A 17,695-nucleotide genomic window follows, 5' to 3' on the forward strand; every position below is an offset into this window, starting at 1 on the left:
GAGGGAGTGGCCACTGACTAGTTAAACTTCATATGAAAATCCCTACTCTAATATAGGAGGTTAACATCACATTTGATCTTTTCACAAATAGTTTCATAAGTTATCATATTTTATCCAACATCTAGATGTAAATCTGATAACTGAAAAGTGTACACAAACAAAGATACAGTTATGTGGGTTTCCTGTCCTTCATTAGATCATCAAATGAAACAAACTCGTCATGACTCTCCCTTAAGTGTCTACGAACCACTCCCACATTCTCAACAATAGAAATATTGTTTAATTATTTTTGTCCAAGGGCCTCTCTGTTTTCCAGTTTACATTCCAATCTCAAACACTACAGAGCATATGGGCAGCGTATTTTATAACCGACCATTAAACAGCCGACTTCCCGCTCTCCCCCCTATGAGAGAGAGCACGCTGTAGAGCGGACCCACTGTAACCTGGTCCTTCAGATCGTCACAGGAGAGTTATGACACAGATGAGCGCATTCCTGGTGTTCGTTCATAATATTGAAATTAAGTTGTGTGATCTGATTGGAATAGTCTAATATTTAATTGGATTTTTTAGCCAGAAAAGTGATGCTAATTAACGGGGGGGTCTTAACATCTTATGGCTGCAGGGACAGTATTGAGTAGCTTGGATGAAAGATGCCCAGAGGTGCCCTGGGTAAACAGCCTGCTCCTCAGTCCCAGTTGCTAATATATGCATATTATTGGTAGTATTGGATAGGAAACACTCTGAAGTTTCTAAAACTGTTCGAATGATATCTTTGAGTATAACAGAACTCATTTTGCAGGCAAAAACCTGAGAAGAAATCCAAACAGGAAGTGGGAAATCTGAAGGTTGGTCGATTTTCAATGTTGCACTTCCTAAGGCTTCCACTAGATGTCAACCGTCTTTAGAAACTTGTTTGCGGATTCTGCTGTGAAGTGGGGGTTCATAAGGGCTCTTTGAGCCAGGTGTCTGGCAGAGTGCCACAGGCTCTGAGGCGCGGTCACGAGAGAGTTAGCTCTCGTTCCATTGCTTTTCTACAGACATAGGAATTCTCCGGTTGGAACATTATTGACGTTTTATGTTAAAAACATCCTAAAGATTGATTGTTTCCATGGACAGTAACGAAACAATTTGACATTTCGTCTGCAACTAGGGAACGCGCTTCATGACTTTGGATTTGTTTACCAAACGTGCTAACAAAAGTAGCTCTTTGGACATAAATGATGGACATTATCAAACTAAATCAAACATTTAATGTGGAACTGGGATTCCTGGGAGTGCATTCTGATGAAGATCATCAAAGGTAAGTGAATATTTATAATGCTATTTCTGACTTCTGTTGACTACCCAATATGGCGGATATCTTTTTGGCTGCTTTGTTGTCTGAAATCTGAACTCAGATTATTGCATGGTTTGCTTTTTCCGTAAAGTTGTTTTGAAATCTGACACAGCGGTTGCATTAAGGAGAAGTGTATCTATATTTCCATGTCTAACAATAATATTTTGACATTTATAATGATAATTTTTGTAAAATTATGTGGCTCTGCAATATCACTGGATGTTTTTGGAACTAATGAGTGTAACGCGCCAATGTATTCAGAGATTTCTTTACATAAATATGCACTTTATCGAACAAAACATATATGTATTGTGTAACATGAAGTCCTATGAGTGTTATCTGATGTAGATCATCAAAAGGTTAGTGATTAATTTTATCTTTATTTGTGCTTTTTGTGACTCTTCTCTTTGGCTGGAAAAATGGCAGAATTTTTCTGTGACTTGGCTCTGACCTAACAAAATCGTTTGTGGTGTTTTCACTGTAAAGCCTATTTGAAATCAGACACTGTGGTGTGATTAACAACAAGGTTACCTTTAAAATGGTATAAGACACATGTATGTTTGAGGATTTTTAATTATGAGATTTCTATTGTTTGAATTTGGCGCTCTGCACTTTCACTGGCTGTTGTCATATCAATCCTGTTAACAGGATTGCAGCCCTAAGAAGTTTTAAGCCCTGCTTCTGATGGTTTAAAAGGAGAATGCATTTTGTTGTAACTTCGGGTTCTTGTTTCCAAGCTCCTAGTCTATGTTCCGTACGCTATAGACACTGTGTGTTGTTTTATCTAAACTGTATTTTTTTATATTTGACCATTATAAACCATACAGTATGTTTCATATGGAGACACCACCACCTTAGGTGTAACCATGTTATGTCACACGCTGATCTGTTTCAGCTGTCTTGTGCTTGTCTCCTTCCCCCACCAGGTGTGTCTCATTTTCCCCCATTATCCCCTGTGTATTTATACCAGCGTTTTCTGTTTGTCTGTTGCCAATTCGTCTTGTTTTGTCAGGTCTTACCAGCATGTTTCTCGTTTCTCCTGTTCTTAAGTTTTTATTTTCTAGTCTTCCCAGTTATGACCTTTCTGCCTGTCCTGACACTGAGCCTGCCGTCCTGTACCTGCTTGACTCTGACCTGGTTTACGAACCTCTGCCTGCCCCATTGTTATATTAAATATTCAGAGAATTAAACTATCCGCCTCATTCCTGAAATGTTCTACCCGTGGATGATAACAACCTGAGCATAAATACAGAGTTTAAAATACGGTGGGCCTAGCATGCTAGAAGCTGAGGCTATAACAATTCTCCAACATCATGAAGCATGTCACCTTAATTCAAACAACAGCTGAGTTACTTCACTAAAGATGTGTCTGAGAGTATGTCTACTCCCGACAAGCATGTGAGCAACCCAAATGCCACCTGACTTGGTAGTTAAGTCACCTATCAGAGCCTTGTGATTCTGAGACTCACTGGTCTCTATTTATACAAGCCTTAATTTCAGCTAAATACTTAAAGTTAATATTGACCAGACATCAAGTGTTAACACAATGTGTTGTTCAGTGCACTGACTTGTATCTTTCTCCACGTTTGCTACTCACATAGTGTGCTGTGTTCAGATAGTATGTACAAAACATACAGTATAGGGTTTTATTGAACAGACTGAGAATGGTTGAGGGACAAGCTATTGGTGTTAAGAATATGAAAAGCAATGAAACAATACACAATATAATGAAGTAATTCAATATTGAGTAAAAATTAAACACTTATGTTGATTGAGATCAATTATTCAACGGGTGGGTCTAACCCTGAATACTGATTGGTTAAAAGCGCATTCCAGACGGTGTCTATTCCACAAGTTACCACCGGCTAAATCTATGACAATAAAATGCCTATTTACTCCGTTCCATTTGACTGCGCAATCTACTGTCTCATCAGCCCAAGCAGGGAAGTTATAAACTTGATCCACACTAGCTGGGACCGAGAGACTGAGAAACAGCTTCTATCTCAAGGCCATCAGACTGTCAAACACCCATCGCTAACAGAATGGCTGCTGTCAACATACAGCCTCAAATCTCTGACCACATTAATATATCTAATAAATGGATTTAATAAAAGGTATCACTAGCCACTTTAAATAAATGTCACTTTAATAATGTCTACATATCATACATTACTCATCTCATACATTTACACTGTATTCTATACCATCTACTGCATCTTGCATATGCCGCACAGCCATCCCTCATCCATATATTTATATGTACATACTCGTATTCATCCCTTTACATATGTGTGTATAAGGTAGTCATTGTGAATTTGTTTGGTTACTTGTTAGATATTACTGCACTGTCGGAACTAGAAGCACAAGCATTTCGCTACATGTATTAACATCTTATTTACCATGTGTATGTGACCAGTAACATTTGATTTGATTTGAAAAAGCATCTAGACATTATCTCACATTTTTTGGGGGACTAACATTTAGTTTTCAACAGCAGAGATTTGTATAAAACTTACTGTCTGTCTCAACGACATTTGCAACATTGAATTTGAATATTGAAACAATCTCAATATTCAAATTCGATCTCAAATTCAAATTGTCCCCCAGTAATGAACGTGTAGTGGACGAGAGAGAGAGAAGCAGGCAGCGTTTCTCAGCCAGTTGTCATGACGTGGCCCTTTCTGGCTGCTTCCCTCCCCCTCCCTCTCTCTCCTAAACCAGGTTTAGTACCTCAGGTCATAAATACCAGGTAGAAACTTCATGCAGTATGGAGGTAGAGAGCCTAGAGAGAACAAAGAAAGACTTGGCCAAACTCCTAAATACCCAAAATGGGAGAATTAAACAATATTTCTACTTTTGAGAATGTTGGAATTGTCCATGGACACTTTAAGAGATACCATTATGTGTTAAACACACTTTTCATTTGGTGATCTCATGAAGGACAGGAAACACACATAACGGTATCTCTTAAAGTGTACATTTCCCAGCTGTCAGGTTTACATCTAAATATTGTGAAACGTTTGTGATTAAACATGAGACTATTTGTGAAAATATGTAATGTGATGTTAACCCATATTTTCTAATTTAGAAGGTTTTCATATAAAGTTAACCAAGTCAGTAAACTACAACTCTACCAAAAGACAAGACTATATCACGTGGAGCATTGACTACACGGCTGAGACTATTGATCCCTACAGAATAAGAGTAAATCTTAGACGTATAATTACTAGTCTGCAGATAGAAATTATATAAATCTAGAATGACAATACTGACGACCGCCGAAGCATCTATTCTATAGGAACATTTTTGAATGGTACTCTAAAGTGTCCATTCTAACCATTTACAATCACTAAAGACTTTGTGACTTCAATGAAAGTTAACCAGAGACTCTGATGAACCCTACAGGACGATCGAGTATTCCAAAAGAGAAGACAAAAATGACATACGGGCGTAAATATATATACATTGCAATCATTCTCGAATGAACAGCTGTTCATGTGTAGAGGATTAGCATTTCAATTAATATAATTATAGACTGTATGTAATGACTCCATTTTGTCTTTCACTCTCTTTCTCAGTCCCACCACTTTCCTTTTGTCTACCAAGCTGTCATATCAGCTTAGCCCACTAGGGACTTTTCTATCAATTTTAGTAGCCAATATCTACTGTTTGTTTATTATGTATTTCTGTGATTATTTAGTTAGTAAATAAATAATTAAGCCAATTTGTATATTGCTGATTCATAATTTATGCCAGGGTTCATGCAGATAACAAAGAATTTTATGACGTTTGAAATGAGACTAACAAGGTAATAATAATACATTAATAAGAATGACTAATGAGAAACAACATTTATGAAAATATGTCAATCATAATTTTAAAATGTTAGTAAACCGTATAAAAGTGATAATCAATCATCCTATTTTTCCAACTTAAGTGAGGAAAATAAGAACAATCAAAAATGTAATCTTGATACTGTCGCAAAGCTAACTAAAAAGCAGCATTCCCCAAGAGAGGATGGCTTTCACTTCAGCATTGATAAATTCATTAACTTCTTTGAGGAAAAGATCATGATCATTTAGAAAGCAAATCACGGACTCCTCTTTAAATCTGCATATTCCTCCAATGCTCAGTTGTCCTGAGTCTGCACAACTCTGCGAGGACCTAGGATCAAGGGAGACACAAGTGTTATATTACTATATCTCTTGACACAATGATGAAAATAATCATGGCGTCTAAACCTTCAAGCTACATACTGGACCCTATTCCAACTAAACTACTAAAAGAGCTGCTTCCTGTGCTTGGCCCTCCTATGTTGAACATAATAAACGGCTCTCTATCCACCAGATGTGTATCAAACTCACTAAAAGTGGCAGTAATAAAGCCTCTAATGAAAAAGCCAAACCTTGACCCAGAAAATATTTTTAAACTATCGGCCTATATTGAATCTCCCATTCCTCTCAACATTTTTAGAAAAAGCTGTTGTGCAGCAACTCACTGCCTTCCTGAAGACAAACAATGTATACGAAACGCTTCAGTCTGGTTTTAGACCCAATCACAGCACTGACACTGCACTTGTAAAGGTGGTAATTAACCTTTTAATGGCGTCAGACCGAGGCTCTGCATTTGTCCTCGTGCTCCTAGACCTTAATGCTGCTTTTGATACCATTGATTACCATATTCTTTTGGAAAGATTGGAAACCCAAATTGGTCAACACGGACAAGTTCTGCCCTGGTTTAGATGTTTAGATGTTATCTGTCGGAAAGATGTCTCTGTGAATGGTTTGTCCTCTGACAAAGCAAATGTAAATTTTGGTGTTCCTCAAGGTTCCGCCTCAGGACCAATATTGTTTTCACTATATCTTTCACCTCTTGGTGATGTCATTCGGAAACATAATGTTAACTTTCACTGCTATGGGGATGACACACAGCTGTACATTTCGATGAAACCTGGTGAAGCCCCAAAATTGCTTCGCTGGAAGCCTGTGTTTCAGACATAAGGAAGTGGATGTTCTTCTGTTAAACTTAGACAAAACAGAAATGCTTGTTCTAGGTCCCCAAGAAACAAAGAGATCTTCTGTTGAATATCACAATTAATCTTGATGGTTATACAGTCGTCTCAAATAAAACTGTGAAGGACCTCGGCATTACTCTGGACCCTGATCTCTCTGTTGACGAACATATCAAGACTGTTTCAAGGGCAGGTTTTTCCATCTATGTAACATTGCAGAAATCTGAAACTTTGTCCAAAAATGATGCCGAAAAACGTATCCATGCTTTTGTCACTTCTAGGTTAGATTACTGCAATGCTCTGCTTTCCGGCTACCCGGAAAAAGCACTAAGAGAGTCTGGCCCAGGAGTGTGAAGGTGAACGGAAAGGCACTGGAGCAACGAACCGCCCTTGCCGTCTCTGCCTGGCCGGTTCCCCTCTCTCCACTGGGATTCTCTGCCTCTAACCCTATTACAGGGGCTAAAGTCACTGACTTACTGGTACTCTTCCATGCCGTCCCATGAGGAGTGCGTCACTTGAGTGGGTTGAGTCACTGACGTGATCTTCCTGTCAGGGTTGGCGCCCCCCTTGGGTTGTGCCGTGGCGGAGATCTTTGTGGGCTATACTCTGCCTTGTCTCAGGATGGTTGGTGGTTGAAGATATCCCTCTAGTGGTATGGGGCTGTGATTTGGCAAAATGGGTGGGGTTAAATCCTGCCTGTTTGGCCCTGTCATCGGATGGGGCCACAGTGTCTCCGGACCCCTCCTGTCTCAGCCTCCAGTATTTATGCTTCAGTAGTTTGTGTGGGGGGGGCTAGGGTCAGTCTGTTATATCTGGAGTATTTCTCCTGTCTTATCCGGTGTCCTGTGTGAATTTAAGTATGCTCTCTCTAGTTCTCTCTTTCTTTATCTCTCTCGGAGGACCTGAGCCCTAGGACCATGCCTCAGGACTACCTGGCCTGATAACTCCTTACTGTCCCCTGTCCAACTGACCGTGCTGCTGCTCCAATTTCAACTGATCTGCCTGCGGCTATGGAACCCTGACCTGTTCACCGTATGTGCTACCTTGTCCCAGACCTGCTGTTTTCAACTCTAGAGAGACAGCAGGAGCGGTAGAGATACTCTGAATGATCAGCTATGAAAAGCCAACTGAGGTGCTGACCTGTTGCACCCGACAACCACTGTGATTATTATTATTTGACCCTGCTGGTCATCTTTGAACATTTGAACATCTTGGCCATGTTCTGTTATAATCTCCACCTGGCACAGCCAGAAGAGGACTGGTCACCCCTCTCTAGGTTTCTTCCTAGGTACTGGCCTTTCTAAGGAGTTTTTCCAAGCCACCGTGCTTCTACACCTGCATTGCTTGCTGTTTGAGGTTTTAGGCTGGGTTTCTGTACAGCACTTTGAGATATCAGCTGATGTAAGGAGGGCTTAATAAATACATTTGATAATGTTCAAGAAGTCGGTGTTTGGAAGATATAAAACCCGAGCCAATATATCCTCCAAACATTGGCTTTTCTGGCATTATCACTTAATTATTCACCAGATTTACCAGTTGTGATTGTAGACATAGTGTGATAGTGTCACAGTACTGTCTATATGTGACCCTATCAATTGACCATTATTAATTTAAACATTGTATGATGTTCAAATGTTGATTGCTCAAATGGATGTTATAACCATACAGATAGTGAAGTCCCATCCTCATCTGAATTTTTATATATCCACAGTACATGTATTGTAGGAAACTTTGCAAAAGTGGTGCCACGGGGTCTAATTTCTAATGGTTTGGTACTCGCCTATGTGGTCAGGCACAGAGATCTTACAATGGTCTGATTTAACCTCTCTTGGGTAGGGGGCAGTATTTTAACATCTGGATAAAACTGCCTATTACTCAGGCCCAAAAGCTAGGATATGCATATAATTGGTAGATTGGGATAGAAAACTCTAAAGTTTCTAAAACTGTTAAAATGAGGTCTGAGTATAACAGAACTGATATGGCAGGCGAAACCCTGAGGACAACCTTCTAAAAAATAATTATAATAATTCAGCCTTCCACTGTTTTTCATGTTTTTCATGAGGTGAAGTCCTCCCAGATTGCAGTTCCTAGGGCTTCCACTAGATGTCAGTCTTCAGAAAGAGTTTCAGGCTGGTTTTTGGAAGAATGAGCTGGAAGTTGTAGTTTTTCTAAGTGGCTCCCATTTTGGCCGTTGTGTTTCCATGCGTGTTCTTTTTTATTTATCTCCAGTAATGAACATACTATTCTCCGTCTTAAATTTGATAGTTTATTTACATATTAGCGTACCTGAGGTTTGATTATAAACGTTGTTTGACTTGTTTGGATAAGTTTATTGGTAACGTTTGGGATTCATTTTGAAGGAGGGAAACCGGTCGATTATTGAATGAAGCGCACCAGCTAAACTGAGTTATGGATATAATGGACTTTATCAAACAAAATGACCATTTTTGATGTAATTGGGACCTTTTGGAGTGCCAACAGAAAAGGAGCTTCAAAGGTAAGGCATTCCTTATATCGCTATTTCTGACTTTTGTGTTGCACCTGCCTGGTTGAAAAATGTTTCATGTTTTTATATGCGGGGCACTGTCCTCAGATAATCGCATGGTGTGCTTTCGCCGTAAAGCCTTTTTGAAATCTGACACAGCGGCCGGATTAACAAGAAGTCAAGATTTATTTTTATGTATATTACTTGTTTCATGAACATTAAATATTTCTATAATTTGAATTTTGAGTTCTGCAATATCAGATGTTGGCGAGGTGGGACGCTACCGTCCCACCTGCCCATAATTAAAGCCAGTTGGGGTAAAGAAGAGAAAAAGTAGTCTGAGAATGAACCCCTTGTTGGCTCGTAACCATACTCACTGCCCTATGCGCTGGCTGGCGCATAGGGCAGCAACAAAGGCCCTCATAATTAGGACAAGCAACAAACAAAAAAACTCAGAAAAACTCAGAAACTCAGAACGGGGCTTAGAGAACATATTAAAAGTTTATAACTAATTTCATGCAGTTCTACTAATTTTGCCGTAGGGCAGAAAGAATGTGCTATTTTACAGCTAATATCCTGCAATTCTACACATTTTGCCATAGGGTGGAGGAAAATATTTGCAGTTTTTAATACAACTGATGATTAGTGGGCCCCACCCCGGTCGGTAATTCGACCATGCTTACTACAAGTTTAGATAGCTGGCCGCTAGACTAACTTACCAATCTAAAAATAAATTGCTGACATGGGCAAATTGAGTGACAACTGATGCACAACCACATTTCAAAATTGCACCTTGTGTATTCTATTATTCTAACTCAACAGTAAGTTGAGACCAACTGATATTAAAAAAGGCTTTGTTTAAATTGGTCTGCGGGCCTACAAAAGGGAGGCTGCAGACCAGTTGCTGATCAAAACAAGTGTTATTGTTCACATACGCATGTGTTACCTACGCCTCTTGGAGGAGGGAATGCAACACCCTGCTACACTCAACTCCCCGTGGTGTGAAAGAGGTATGTGATTGTAGGTGCAGGTAAGGATGACAGAGGCAGAGAATATTACCGTTTACTGGGAATTTATTCCCTTAACACGGTAATGTGGGGAAAAGGGTCTGGACGGAACGAAAGCAAATCAAGTTAAAGTTTAGAGTCCTCTCTCCTACCTTACCTGCCTACCCACCTAACACCACCTGGCACACTAACCAAACTACAGGGGGTGGTCTGCCCAGGTCTTACCTAGTGTGCATAGACAGAGTACATATTACAGGTACAGTGGGGCAGAAAAGTATTTAGTCAGCCACCAATTGTGCAAGTTCTCCCACTTAAAAAGATGAGAGAGGCCTGTAATGTTCATCATAGGTACACTTCAACTATGACAGACAAAATGAGAAAATAAATCCAGAAAATCACATTGTAGGATTTTTAATGAATTAATTTGCAAATTATGGTGGAAAATTGCAGGCCTCTCTCATCTTTTTAAGTGGGAGAACTTGCACAATTGGTGGCTGACTAAATACTTTTTTTGCCCCACTGTATATGTATGCCCGCAGGACTCTTGCCTAAACACTCCCAAGGTGCCTTCCCCTTCCACCCCTGGAAACACATGAAACAGAATAATAAACTTAAAGTGAACAACTTCAATAATCAAAAACACAGTCCTATTGGCGCACACACATACCTCAGAAGTAGCAGCTACAAAATACTTTACAAAACCTGTCTCTGAGCAACAACCAACACAGGACATCCAAGAAGCTCATTTTCTAACAAAGGAACACTGGCATTTCAAGCTGCAGGAGTCTGTAATTTTAGACAGCTGTATCCCCAGACAAGAGGGCGGGATCAGACCTCCAATCGTCATGGGGCAGACCAATCAGCTGCTTCGAATCCAGGAAACCATTTCCTGAAATACACACATATACACAAACAAACCCAAAACAACACAGAACCTGGGGAACTTGATACATGGTTAGCAGATGTTAATGTGAGTGTAGTGAAATGCTTGTGCTTCTAGTTCAACAGTGCAGTAATATCTAACAAATAATATAACAATTCCCAACAACTACCTAATACACAAAAATCTAAAGGGGTGAATGAGAATATGCACATATAAGTATATGGATGAGCGATGGCCGAGCGGCATAGGCAAGGTGCAGTAGTATAGAGTACAGTATATACATGTGATATGAGTAATGTAAGATATGAAAACATTATTAAAGTGGCATTGTTTAAAGTGACTAGTGATCCATTTATTAAAGTGTCCAGTGCTTGGGTCTCAATGTGGGCAGCAGTCTTTCTGAGTTAGTGATTGCTGTTTAGCAGCCTGATGGCCTTGATATAGAAGCTGTTTTTCAATCTCTCCGTCCCAGCTTTGATGCACCTGGCACAGAAGGTACTTTATTGCCACTCTCACAAAATTGGACAACCTGGTAGGTTAGTTTCATCACGTGTTTCGGTGAACCACGCTCACATGATGCAAAACTTAGCTTGAGAGCCTAAAACATCCTCCCTGAGTTGACTCTCCCTTAACAATTGCCACTGTCAGACTTTCACCTATTTGGATCATGGCAACAGTCTGAAAAGACTTTAAATGGACCGTCTGACATTGTGCTCCTTTTAACGTGATTCGTTGGATTAAACAAGAAATACATTTAAAGCAAAATTCTAACATTTAAAGAGTTGCATCTTTCTTGCCTCACAGCAGGCTCTTTGTGTCACGTTCTGACCTTAGTTATTTTGTTTCGTCTTTGTTTTAGTATGGTCAGGGTGTGGGTTGTCTGTTCGTTTTTCTATGATTTGGTATTTCTGTGTTTGGCCTGGTATGGTTCTCAATCAGAGGCAGCTGTAATCGTTGTCCCTGATTGAGAATCATACTACGGTATCCTGTTTTCACCCTTGAGTGGTGGGTGATTGTTTTCTGTTTTGTGTCTACACCAGACAGGACTGTTGCGTTTCATTCTCCTCATGATAATAAATTATCAATATGGACACTTACCACGCTGCGCATTGGTCATCACCTTCTTCCACCAACAACGATCGTTACACTTTGTACAATAAATATGTACAAAAAGACAAGGGGACAAGATCAAATTGTGTTAACTGATTAAAATGGCAATTGCATTATCCAGTTTAGGAGGCTTTAATGTGAAATCAAGTACCAAACAAATAATGTCCTCTTTTGTGGAGTTTCATCCTGAGATGAAGATGCATTAAGATGCATCTTAATTGTTGGATGCCTTCCAAGAGACATCTTTCTGCCGTGTCTGTGGATGGTTAGACTACAAATGGAGGGATAATTCGTTGGAGTCAATAGCACTTGTCTCATGGGGGACTTTGAGTAAAGATTTGCTTAATGCAGAGGGGTGGCCAGGTCCTGCGCTTCTTGCAGTCAGACCATCTAGACAGCCTTACCGTGGAGAGATAATTGGGAATTGCGATACAATAGCTCTACAGAGACTGGAAGATGTCGGTGGCAGAGGGAAAGGCACGAAGTTCGATAGAGAAGTCAATAAAGTGGAATCTATGGAAGCTGTTTCCTCACGTTTTTCTCATACTTTCACTCGTCGGATATGCAGCCTTGGGAGCGGTGCTATTCTGGTACATAGAGGGAGGACGTGTGTACATAACAGAACGGGAATATCGTGAGTTTTTGGGTGAACTGGTGCGCACAATTCAGAATTATCCAGGTAAAGTGAAATACCAGAAATCTAAATCTATGTTGATAACACCAGTATACATTTTGTTTTTGTAGTACGTGTGAGTTGTAAAGTCTTTATAGATGGGGTGAAAATGTGGTGTAAATGTGTTTTGCTTTTTAAGTGTAGGCTACTTTTATTCAAATAATAGCATTTTACTTGCAGTTAATTCGTCCAGCAATTCTACTCAAGAACAAGATTTGGTAAAAGAACTAGAGAAAGAAATCAACAGGGGGTTCAAGTCCATATGGCTTCAACGTCCAGAGCGATGGACATATGATGCATCCATGTTCTTCTGCTGTACTGTATTCACAACCGTGGGTAAGTAATCTAATGCACAAACATAAGTTACATTTCAAAAGACATGCAGAACACAAAATATTCCCAATTAAGACAACACTTTTGGCCTATACTACAATACTGGTGTGCAGGTGTAGGATTTTAATTTGCTACTAGGAAATAGGAAATGTGAATTATTGTGTGGATAATTAATGGACATTTTTGTAGGAGTTGATTAATTTTTCATATGGGGAAATCAAGTACAAAATTGAAAAGTACAAATTACAAACTTCAGAAGCCTTTTTCAAGCAGCATTTTAAACAGTCCTGCATTGCAGCAGTTGCAACCCGTCTATTTTTTTTAGTGCCTGTTTTGCAAGTTATTTTTTAATTATTGTGTCACATATCAGTTTGCAAACAATGTAAAAAAATAATCAAAAACATTGAGTTGAAATACACAAAAACAGTCTCTTTCTTGAGTAAGGCAGCTCCAAAATGAAGGTGTTTCAGCCTAGCTCAGCGCTTTCTGTGGTGGAGGGGCAGCCAGCTATAATACATAGCGTAGGCATTGGTAATCTTCTCTAGATGCGCCGTGATTGGCTAAGTGGAGAGATCACGTCACCGCCGAATCACCAGGTGAGCTAGCCAGTTCATGCCCCCTTGGGTGCTGCCATATATTTACATTATGTCAGGACCCGGTTACGAAACCAGTGAGAAACAGTCTCTTAACCAACTGAGCCACAAATAGTCGGCAGAACCCAGAAGATAAGGCAGACACAGCAATACTTGAGACGGTGTATTTAATGAAGTAAAAAGTGAAGTTCTTCAGGAAAACATGTAACTCCACAACCTCAAAAGGAATCCTACAAGAACAAAGGTAATCCTCCAAGACAAAAAAGGTAAATCCACAAGGTGGAAGGTAAAGCACAAAAAGCCTCAAAAGATACTCAAAAAACAAACAAACAAGAACAAAAAACAGAACTCCACAAGAGAGTCCACCGGGATCAACAAGAGTTCTCAGAGTACTAGGGCTGGGTGCTAACATACAACACAGAGCAAAGAACAGAGGAAAACAAAGGGTTTAAATACAATCAGGGGAAACGAGGCACAGGTGCAAATAATAATGGGGATCAAGGGAAAACAAAAGGTCAAAAGGCACAATGGGGGCATCTAGTGACCAAAAACCGGAACAACCCTAGCCAAATCCTGACACATTAGATGTGTCTATCCAAGAAGAGTAAAAGTAATTGGCCTCAGATAAAATTACATCAAATAACTTTATATCTACAGTAGCTTTAACTGGAAGGGTCATGTTAACATCATACTTTCACAATTGGAGCTAGCAAGCTTGACAAGGACTCATCATGAATTATGTTGACAATCTACTGGTAATTCCTTTTCCATCCTTGTCATATGAAGAGAAATTACATACTGAACAAAAATATAAATGCAACATACAACAATTTCAAAGATTTTACTGAGATACAGTTCATATGTAGAAATAAGTCAATTTAAATACATTCAATAGGCCCTAATCTAGGATTTCACATGACTGGGAATACAAATACGCATCTGTTGGTCACAGATACCTTAAAAAAAGGTAGGGGCGTGGATCAGAAAACCAGTCTGGTGTGACCACCATTTGCCTCATGCAGCGCCACACATATTCTTTGCATAGAGTTAGTTGATCAGGCTGTTGATTGTGGACTGTGGAATGTTGCACCACTCCTCTTCTATGGCAGTGCGAAGTTGCTGGATATTGGCGGGAACTGGAACACGCCGTTGTACACGCTGATCCAGAGCATCCTAAACATGCTCAATGGGTGACATGTCTGGTGAGTATGCAGGCCATGGAAGAACTTGGATATTTTAAACTTCCAGGAATTGTGTACAGATCCTTGTGACATGGGGCCATGCATTATCATGCTGAAACAATGGGCCTCAGTATTAAAATTGCCATAGACCAAATACATTTGTGTTTGTTGTCTATAGCTTATGCCTGCCCATACCATAACCCCACCACCACCGTGGGGCACTCTACTCACAACGTTGACACCAGCAAACTGCTCGCGAGCACGACGCCATACACGTGGTCTGTGGTTGTGAGGCCGGTTGAATGTACTGCCAAATTCTCTAAAACAGCTCTGATGGACATTCCTGCAGTCAGCATGCCAATTGCACACTCCCTCAAAACTTGAGACATCTTCGGCATTGGGTTGTCTGACAAAACTGCACATTTTAGAATGGCCTTTTATTTTCCCCAGCACAAGGTGCACCTGTATAATGATCATGCTGTTTAATCAGCTTCTTGATATGTCACACTTGTCAAGTGGATGGATTATCTTGACAAAGAGAAATGCTCACTAACATGGATGTAAACAAATTGGTGCACAAAATCTGAGAGAAATAAGCTTTTTGTGCGTATTGAACATTTCTGGGATCTTTTATCTTGGATCTTTAATTTCAGCTCATGAAATATAGAACCATCACTTTAACATTATGCGGTCATATTTTTGAAACATTACACAAATTCATCAATGAGTGGTTTGGAAGGAATCAATAGCTAACTGCAAGCGTCACAAAGCAATCACTATGTTGCTTCCCCTGCCTGCTATTCAATGGTGAGGGTGTGTGGGCTAAGTATGGCTTTAAGGATTTAAAATATATCTCTGAAAGGGTCATTTTTCCAAGCTTAAAAGGATCAACATTCACATGCAACACCATGGGCCAGAAAAGATTGAATACATTGGCCATGCTGTCAATCCAGCATGACTTCTGCTGCATTCAAGACAACTGGGAACTCTGATTTTTTTAAACTTGGACTGGAGAAATATGGTTTGAGCGGTCATCCAACTCAGAATTTCAAGTCGGGAACTCAGGCCTCTTTCTAGAAAGCTAACCTGAAGATCACTGACATCATGATTCGACCTTGTTTACTTGTGAGTTCCCAGTTGTCTTGAAAGCACCATAAATACAGAGAATGCCAGACTGAGATGACAAAGTTAGATGACAAAGTTTGCCCACAAGACGGACCGCAGCACCACATTCAAATGAGCACAGCACAACAATGCTGAGTCCAAAAATATGCCTTGTATACTGCGCCATAAATTATGTAATATGCCAGGGAGATATGTATATAGTAGCTAAGAAAGTAATACTAAGTTTATGTTGTGTAGTACGCTGTTAGTAGCCCATTTGTCTCACTCTAAGAATTTGTCCCATCTCCCTCTTAGACTACTGTTCTGACTTGGTGGTGCACATGTAGCCTATAGCCCGTTTTTAGGGAAATATCATCATTGAATATTGTAGGAGCTTTCATTGTCTGCTTCTGTTATGCGGGTGAAGTGAGGACCCAAAAGCGACTTAACAGAAACAGAGTTTATTCAAGTCCAAAACAGAAAACGACAAATCCTGAATCCATAACAGAAATCCTCTAGTCTGTAGAGGGGAAGGACAGGAGAAGCGGCCACAGACTGCAGGTCGCTTCGGGTAGGCGCAGGCTGTAGCTGACAGAGACACCTGCTCACACGCAGCATCTGATGAAGGCAAAAACACGACAGGACGGAACAAGAACACAGTACAGCAAACAAGGATCCGACAAGGACAGAAGCGGAAACAGAGGGAGAAATAGGGACTCTAATCAGAGGGCAAAATAGGGGACAGGTGTGAAAGAGTAAACGAGGTAGTTAGGAGAATGAGGAACAGCTGGGAGCAGGAACGGAACGATAGAGAGAGAGAGAGAGAGAGAGAGAGAGATAGAGAGAGGGAAAGAACCTAATAAGACCAGCAGGGGGAAACGAATAGAAGAGAAAGCACAGAGACAAGACATGACAATCTATGACAAAACATGACAGCTTCATATCCCTATTATTTATCCTACGGTTCTAACGTGGTGTACAGGGAGAATACTGTAAGAACATCCCATGTTCTGAATTCTGTCACTGTACATTTCAAAAGTGCTGAACAAATAGTTATATTGACTACTCGCTCATTAATGTCTTCTTCAAAATTACAACTTGCCTCTTATCAGCTCATCGTTCCCTTATGCCATAGTTTGTACATCTCAATTGATTTATTGCTTAAACGGCAGTGGAGTCTGCTGAGAGGAGGACGGTTCAAAAAGAATGGCTGGAATTAATTGATTGGTAGCAAACACATTGTTTGATACCATTCCATTCACTCCATTCTAGACATTATTATGGGCCATCCTCCCCTCAGCAGCCTCCACTGATTGATAGGTCTCTCATTAGTATCTTATTCATAATTTAAGACAATGTTGGAATTATTTAATTGTTTTGTGTACTTTGTGTATTATAATTAGCACATGCTAAATAATTAGCTCATGCTCCATGAGGAGGGGATCCTATATGAGGAGGGGATCCTATATAATGTTGTTCGGTCTGTAACCATGTTTGCCAGTGATAGTCTCTTCCCATTCAAATATTTTTTTCCAACAAAAAGGTTCAGCAATAGACCCATCTAATTCCAGTTGATATTGCAAGGTTTATTTTGTTTGCGCAATGCGCTGTCTGTGTGTCGGTATATTGTCTATAAAAGTGGATCTTTGTGATTGATTGTATTTTCCTTCCTTTTCAGACCACATATGGCAAATAAAAGAATAGCATGTTGTGAGTGGCTTTGCTTGCATGCATGTGAAAAACTTGGTTGAGTTTGCCCCACCAAGATTTACATGCTAAAATCGCAACTGCATTGCAGGAAAGTTGTCCTGCAACAGTGTGATCAAATTAAGATCTGTAGTAATAGGCTATTTGCGCATGACAATTGTTGGCTCATATGATGCTCTTTGTAAATGTATAGCCTCATGAGGACAATACAGATACTGTCAATGATTATGCCTGGTTATGGACTGTTATGCATGGGCATCAGTGCTTGACTT

This window comes from Oncorhynchus gorbuscha, linkage group LG06 (assembly GCF_021184085.1).
Source record: "Oncorhynchus gorbuscha isolate QuinsamMale2020 ecotype Even-year linkage group LG06, OgorEven_v1.0, whole genome shotgun sequence".
In the NCBI taxonomy this organism is placed as follows: domain Eukaryota; kingdom Metazoa; phylum Chordata; class Actinopteri; order Salmoniformes; family Salmonidae; genus Oncorhynchus; species Oncorhynchus gorbuscha.